This window comes from Benincasa hispida, chromosome 6 (assembly GCF_027475165.1).
Source record: "Benincasa hispida cultivar pf3 chromosome 6, pf3_genome.v1.1, whole genome shotgun sequence".
Lineage (NCBI taxonomy): Eukaryota > Viridiplantae > Streptophyta > Magnoliopsida > Cucurbitales > Cucurbitaceae > Benincasa > Benincasa hispida.
In genome coordinates this window covers 43,876,630-43,884,049 of record NC_143483.1, presented here as the reverse complement: position 1 = coordinate 43,884,049, position 7,420 = coordinate 43,876,630, and positions in this window count along the sequence as shown.

The following is a 7,420-nucleotide window of genomic DNA, read 5'->3' as shown; positions in this document are numbered from 1 at the left end:
GTTCTTGTAAGGATGTGGAGACTGCATTCGAGAAGTTCAATTTTACTAATGACGAAGATGTTGTAAAGGTTGCATTGGCATAATTCATTGAAACAGTGATGATTGGAAAAGACAAGAAAACTCCATTCAATGTGAATATATTTGGGATTGTCGATCACCATGAAGTCTTTGTACATTACGACTGGTCTTCTCTCTTTTATATACGTACATTGAATAGCATGAAGACTATTATACGCGGGAAGAAAGAGACATATGATTTAAAGAAAGCAAAAAATGATCACCATGCCTCATATTACTGTATAAAGGGATTCGCACTTGCATTCCAAGTATGTTCTTTTGTTTATGATTCTCTTTAATATATATTGAACCTGTGTGTTATATATGTGTAACAAAGTTCCCATATCGTAGGTTTGGGTTTACGAAATTTTATCCACATCAAGTAAGTTCATTGCCACAAAAATCAGCCAGGTTGCAATTCCTATAATTCTTAGATGGACTTGTTCTTGTGCTCTATCTTATAAATCTTTGAGCAATAAGGTTTTCCAGCCGAAAAAAGTAAGTAACAAATCACTTTTGACTTGCTCATTTGTTTATGTATAGACTATTGTTGTGTTAATACTTGTATTTAGTGCAGAGGAGATAAGGTACAAGGAGGATCGACTGGAAGGACTTAATGTGGTTCATATTGTTGGAGAAAGAAGGATCGAAAGGGTTGAACACTCCATCGATACTCACGAGTCCTTTGGGGACAACGAAGAGCATGAACCCCATGTAGATCAACCTGTAAATGTGCAACGTATAGAGCCGGAACCACGTATGTCTGTTCAAACTAACCCATAGAGCCGAAACCACGTATACTGGTTCAGACTAACCCCCTAAAGGGTAAGAGGGCACGTGATGATGACATATCATATATATCTTTTTCTCCCACTGAGTATTTTAAACAACCTAGGGTTTAATTTACTTAGAAAAAAATACGGCTAATTATTTTTACTAAGTGATTGTTTAAGTTTGCCCAAAAGTAACACTTTGGAAAGTTAAACAATTTTGATTAACATTCATTAAACACTTTAACAAATATTAATTAACAATTGCATGCTTGTAGCAAATCTATCTAATTCACCTTTCTAGGTAGGTTCCCAGGTAGGGGTGTTCCGTTTTGGTCAGCTTAAATACCCTAGTCTAGTCAAAACCCGCCTTAGACAAAAGGTCCTTTATAGATAGATTTATTACAGATTTAATCTTTTTTTTAAATCAATTTAATCCTATTAAACCAATTTAAAAGATTAATCTAATTTCTAATCTCATTAGAAATTTGTGAGCTTAGATCTATCTCAATCATATTTTAAAACTATTTTTAAAAAATAATTTTACCTAAGTTTGCATGCAACTCTTGGTTATTGATTTTAATTCTAATTTCATTAACTATAACTCTTATAAAGAATGAAACAATTAAAACTATTCATATTGCTAGCTAGACATACATAAGATATTTATAACTTTTATAAACAAACCTAAGTATCATTCTTCATGCAATGTTCATTCATTACTAATATATAACTTTTATATAACTAAGTAATGTAGGAAGCATACGTTCCATGCTAACATACAACCTTATATTATAACATTTATAATATAGATGATGCATGGATATGTTTTAATGCATGCATATATTATAACTCTTATATTATATGATGTATGAACATGCTTTAAGTAATTTAATCATGCATACTAATATATTATAACTCTTATAATATAAAAATGATGCATGAAAATAAATGCATAACCTATGGTGGGTTTTAAAACTAAATGACTTACATTATGACATATAATAAACATATATCACATGCATGTTTAATTAAAAGTTGATGGGCCGGGATAATTTATCTCAAAACCGAAAAAATTGCTAAACTATTACAAAAGTTGGAGTCAACTAGTTCGAACAGGTGAACCGAGTCTTGAACCGCCCGCCTTGAAGCCTCGTCACTTGATCGTGTAGCAAATCCTTTGATTTTCGAGTAACGCTTGTTGAGTGTAAATGATCGTGTAGTAATGATCGCGTGGCTTAGGACTATGCGATGAGCATGAAAGTCCATGCGATTGTGCAGTGTGCTTTGAGTAACGCATGCCCTGATTGTGTAGCTAATAACTATGCGATGAGCATGATAGACTACATGATCAAATAGCAAGCATCGAGTATCGTATACCATGCGATCGTGTAGCTACTGACTATTCGATGAACATGATAGCCTACATGATCGTTTAGCATGCATGCCTTGCGTCGTGTATCAAATACCACGTGATCGTTTACCCCCGAGCGTCTATGCAATCCTGTAGCCAACGCAACACGATCGAGTAAACTCTTTACACAATTAGGTAGCATTAGCTTTGCGATCATTTAGCAAATGCTACACGATCGAGTAGAAAAGTTCTACACGAATGTATACCCAAATCTAAACGATCGTCTAGCTTGAGCTACACGATGCAACCATCATTCCGTCTTCTCCATTGAAGCGAACTACAACTTTTTGCATTTGAAGCTGCTTCATGAACGACTCAAAAACTTAAAACAATACAGACTCGATTACAAGTAAATTATACCCAAAAACGTAGGGGCCCTTACAATTAACTTTTGTAATGTAAAACGAAAACATTAAACAGAGACAACTATCCTGAAACATCCATCAACAACATCCATAAACATTTAACACTTAAACGCATTGTAGAAACTTAAAACCCACTAGAAACTAACAAAATTCAATATAGCAAATGGAATTTAGAAACCAAAACACAACTTGGCTCTGATACCAATCGAAGGGAAACTCAACATGAGGAGTTCCTTGAGTGGAAGTGGATCATCCAAATTCTGTTGTGATTGAACGCATACATTTATAATCATAGAAGAAGATTATGAAATCAAAGTAAATTACAACATGCTTTTCAAATAAGACAAAGGTTGAGAGATCATACCTTTGAAGAACTATTCTTCAAGTAATCCCTCAATCCAACTTGTTTACGAACACTTCAAACAAGTCACGAACACTCCTCTCGAACAAGCAGCAAACAGCAACTCGATCCTCGAACCAACAGGGGCATTACCACTTAGATTCCTCAGTATACCCAGGGTGAGAACCCAGGAGTGGTGGACTCTAACTATTTTGGTTAAGAGGATATTTGTGAGTTTAGAGGAGGAAGACAATTGAAGAAGAAGCACTATCGCATAGCAAACTTCTCGATCGTTTAGGTTATCTCATAGCAAAACTTCCTATCGCATAGGCTATCGCATAGACAAAGACAGCCTATCGTATATGCTCTATGTTTGTCATGTAGACTATCGTATAGTCTTTATTTGCATTCTTTTTTTTAATTTTTGATTTCTTGGAAATCTTAGCCTTAGCGTTAAAAAATGAAAAACTCTTTTTCATTTTATTCCAATTGCCATAAAATTTCCATAACCACCCACTAAGGTAGTTTTTGAGAAAAATGGATTACTATTCAAAATAATAAATAATATAAATAAATATGTTAACCAACTTATCATATTATATTTGTAACCTATAGTTTTAATATTTATATTAAATTAACAACTATTTGAATCTCATTCAAATATTTATTCCTCTAATTAATGTATCAAATACATTATATCAATTATATCATATATAATTGAATTAATTTAATTATATCATATATAATTGAATTAATTTAATTATATCATATATAATTAAATTCCTTCTTATTAATTTGAACAATTCAAATTAACCTAAAAACTAATTCTCAACATAATCCTTTTAAGCTACCAAGGGGACCTTATAGACCTGTAGCTTGAAGCTTCAATGGTACATGAATAATTAATTAAACTCTTTAATTACATTATCCATCATCCGTTAACTGTCGGGCACTCCACTGAAGACCGATAGTTGCACTCTTCACACTACAGATGTTGGTGTGAAAACATAATCTATCGCTTAAACTTTAGAGCCTATACAATAGTCGCTCAGTGTCTAAACGATCGCATACCTCGCGCCTAAACGACACCTACCTAGCTCCTAAACGATCACACACTAAGTCCTAAATGATTGGTTAGCTTTCCTAAATGATCCTATAGTGTGTTGTGTTTGCTAGACAATCGCCTACTATTTTCTAAACGATCGTTCAGTAAAATCTACACGATCGTAAGCGATAAACATCTTGCTATGCGATAGCTTCGTATTCTCTCCCACTTGCTTATCGTCTACACGATCAGTTCTTCCTTCTACCTTTACCAAACTCACCAAAGATCATGCTTTGGGTTCTCACTCCGAGAATACCTGGGGCTCTTTTCTGGTGGTGTCCTCCCCGCTGCGTTCGTGTGTTTGCGGTTGTTCGTGCCACTGTAGTCGACGCATCTGCTGGGTGTTGGTTGTTCGGGTAGAGGTCTTTCGCTACATTGAGTTCCATAGTTTGAAGAGCGTCTTCAACTAGTACGAGAATTCTCTCCCTTGTTATTTCTTGTTCAAAGCATGTCGTTAATTACTGTTTGTTTGCATAACTGTGCATTTGAATGTACATGGTGTATTTCAGTCACGATGAAATTGGAGCGATCCAAACGCGCTCATGGAACTCCTCGTTAAGAGATCCTTCATGTACAAGATTAGACCACGAATCAGTCACTCTTACTTTATAACGTTGTTTACTATTTAAGACTGACTATTTCAAAGCGATGACCTAAGTAACTTGACCTTAATCCTGAGCTAACTATGAACTCCTGTTTATTCAGGATTATCCTTAGAATTGCATAGGTGAGGGTTGGCTCAACAGCACTGGCTCAATAAACCTCTATTTCAGGAGTAAGACCAGGTAGATAGTTGGGGACATAGGGTGCAAGAAGAAATTCGCTCCTACCCGCTTTTAAGGATAGTAGAGAGGTTGTTCCCTTAAGTGCTGACTCCGGGTCTTGAACAAGGAGCCCACCTTTTCATTGGCCCGAGAGGGACTCGATTTATTGATTGGATCACAAATCAATTGTTCATTAGAGGATCAGTGGAACTTAAGGAACAAGAGATAATCTCGGGGGTAAAACAGACATTTGACCCAACCGTTATTACGAACAACCTGTGAAGGGTTAACTTACTAATCATAGTTATATCGAGTGGACATAATATATCTATAGTGAGGGGAATTCAACTATGGGCTTTAGTGGAGTGACCCATTAGTTAACGAATGGGGTTAATTCGGTGTAATGAGTTAGCCAATTAATCCCAGATCATTAAAGCCATGATCTATAGGCCCGCGAGGTCCCCCTACTAGCTCGTAAATGGATTAACTTTAGAGTAGTGTGATAAGTTAATTTGAAACGTTCAAATTAGAATTAAGGGAATTAATAATTATATGAGATATAATTACACGTTTAATTTTAAGAATTAAACGGAATTGGAGAACTAATATTTAAATATGATTTAAATATATAAAGGTGGTTTTGTGTAAAATTAATTTAATATTTGATATTAAATTAATTAGAATTGTTTAAATTGTTTAAATAATTATTTATTAATTTTATAAGAAAAATAATTTATGAAATTAATTTTGTAAAATTAATAATTTTTCCAATTTTAAAAATCAAATTTGAAAATTGAAAAACACAAAAATGGAATTGTGGATTTTTCCATTATCATCTTCAAAGTAGCTCACACAAAACCCACTCCATTAGGCTTCAATAACTCCAAGCATGAACTGCATCTCATGCAGCCATCTTCTTTGCATGAAGGTCCTACAATATATTGAGAAGATTGGAGTGGAATTGAGGCATGCATCTATAGATTTTTTGCTGAAAAATTCATGTTGAAGAAGGTGTTCTTCAAGTGGGTTGTTATTGTGAGTTTTTCTCCAAGTTCCCTTCATTCAAGCTTATTTTGAGTCCCACAACTCAATCTAAAGCTCCAAGAGAATAGTGGGGAAGTTCTTGAGGTGGTTTACAACAAGATTTGGAGAAGTTTGCAACTGAGAATCAAGATTGAAAAAGTTCTTCAAAGGTATGGCTTGAAACCTTCTTGTTTTGATATGAGCATGCTTTAGTTACTGCTAAAATTAATGAATTAGAGTGCTTATTGATCCTTGTTGTTTCCGCTGCTTGCTGATGTACTCCAACAATTGGTATCAGAACATCATTTAAGCATTCAATTCGATTTAATTTTTGTGTGATGGGTGTTTTTCATGATTTATATGAAAATGGTGCACTGATATGGTTTTTTGAGATTTGGCATTTTATTTCTCTTTGATTTCTTGATTAAATTTGTAATTGGCTATTGACTGATGAGCTTATATGTGTTCTCAAGAGTCTGTAATTTATTTGGAGTCATTAGAATTGAAATTAAAATGTAATTGAAGAAACAAGTGAAGAAGGTTGAGTTGTAGATTCAAGTTCTTCAACCTCTGTTCAAATCTCGATACAAAGCAAGAGCGAAAGGACTAGACGATCATGTGGCTATGGACGCAGGGTGTTGAAGTGTTGTAGATGATCGTGTAGCTACAGGTTCTGAACGATGCGTTGAAGTGCTATACGATGGCACTACACGATCATGTAGTTTTGTGCAGGCGTTGAACGATGCGTTGAAGTGCTATACGATGGCACTACATGATCATGTAGCTTTGCGCAGGCGCTGAACGATGCGTTGAAGTATTATATGATAGCACTACACGATTGTGTAGCTTTGTCCGACGCTAGACGATGGCGATACATGATAGTTGGAAGACGCTAGGTGATTGTGTAGCTTTGTCCAACGCTATATGATAACTGTTAGAAATATAAGTTATTACAGCTCAAATTAGTAAAACAATGAGAGAAAGCAATGATAAAATAGACAATATCATGTCTGAAAGCACCAAATTGAAAGAAATTGCGATCGCTAATGCTCATCGCATAAAAGCAGTTAATTTACCTATTTTGTACAGATACAATGTGATGGCGCACATGAAATTGTGATCCAAGGGCACAATGCGACAATGCGCTTGAAGTTGCGATCGCAAGTCATGTGATTATGAGAAGTTTCTTAAAAAGTGATCGCATAAAGACCTCGCATCAAGGCGACAACATAATAAATCATGATGGGACGTAAAGCTGATAATGGTCGATTCCGAATTCAGTTGACAAGCCGTTAAAAGCGACACTGTAGTAAGTACATTGAACTTTTGGTGACTTTTAAATGGCGCAACAGAGTAAGGAAATTAATGAGCCCATCATTGCAATCATTTGTAAGAAAAGCTACTTCACCTTGAAATCTATAAATACCGAATGCCACCAGTGAGAGAGTGATTCACGCACATACATATACATATATATAAAGGACGGAGAGAGCAAGAAGACGAGGCAAAGCCGAGAGAAATCGCTTCCGAACAGATCGAGAGACTGCCGAAAAGCAATACAAAGGAGAAAAGGCCAACCCTT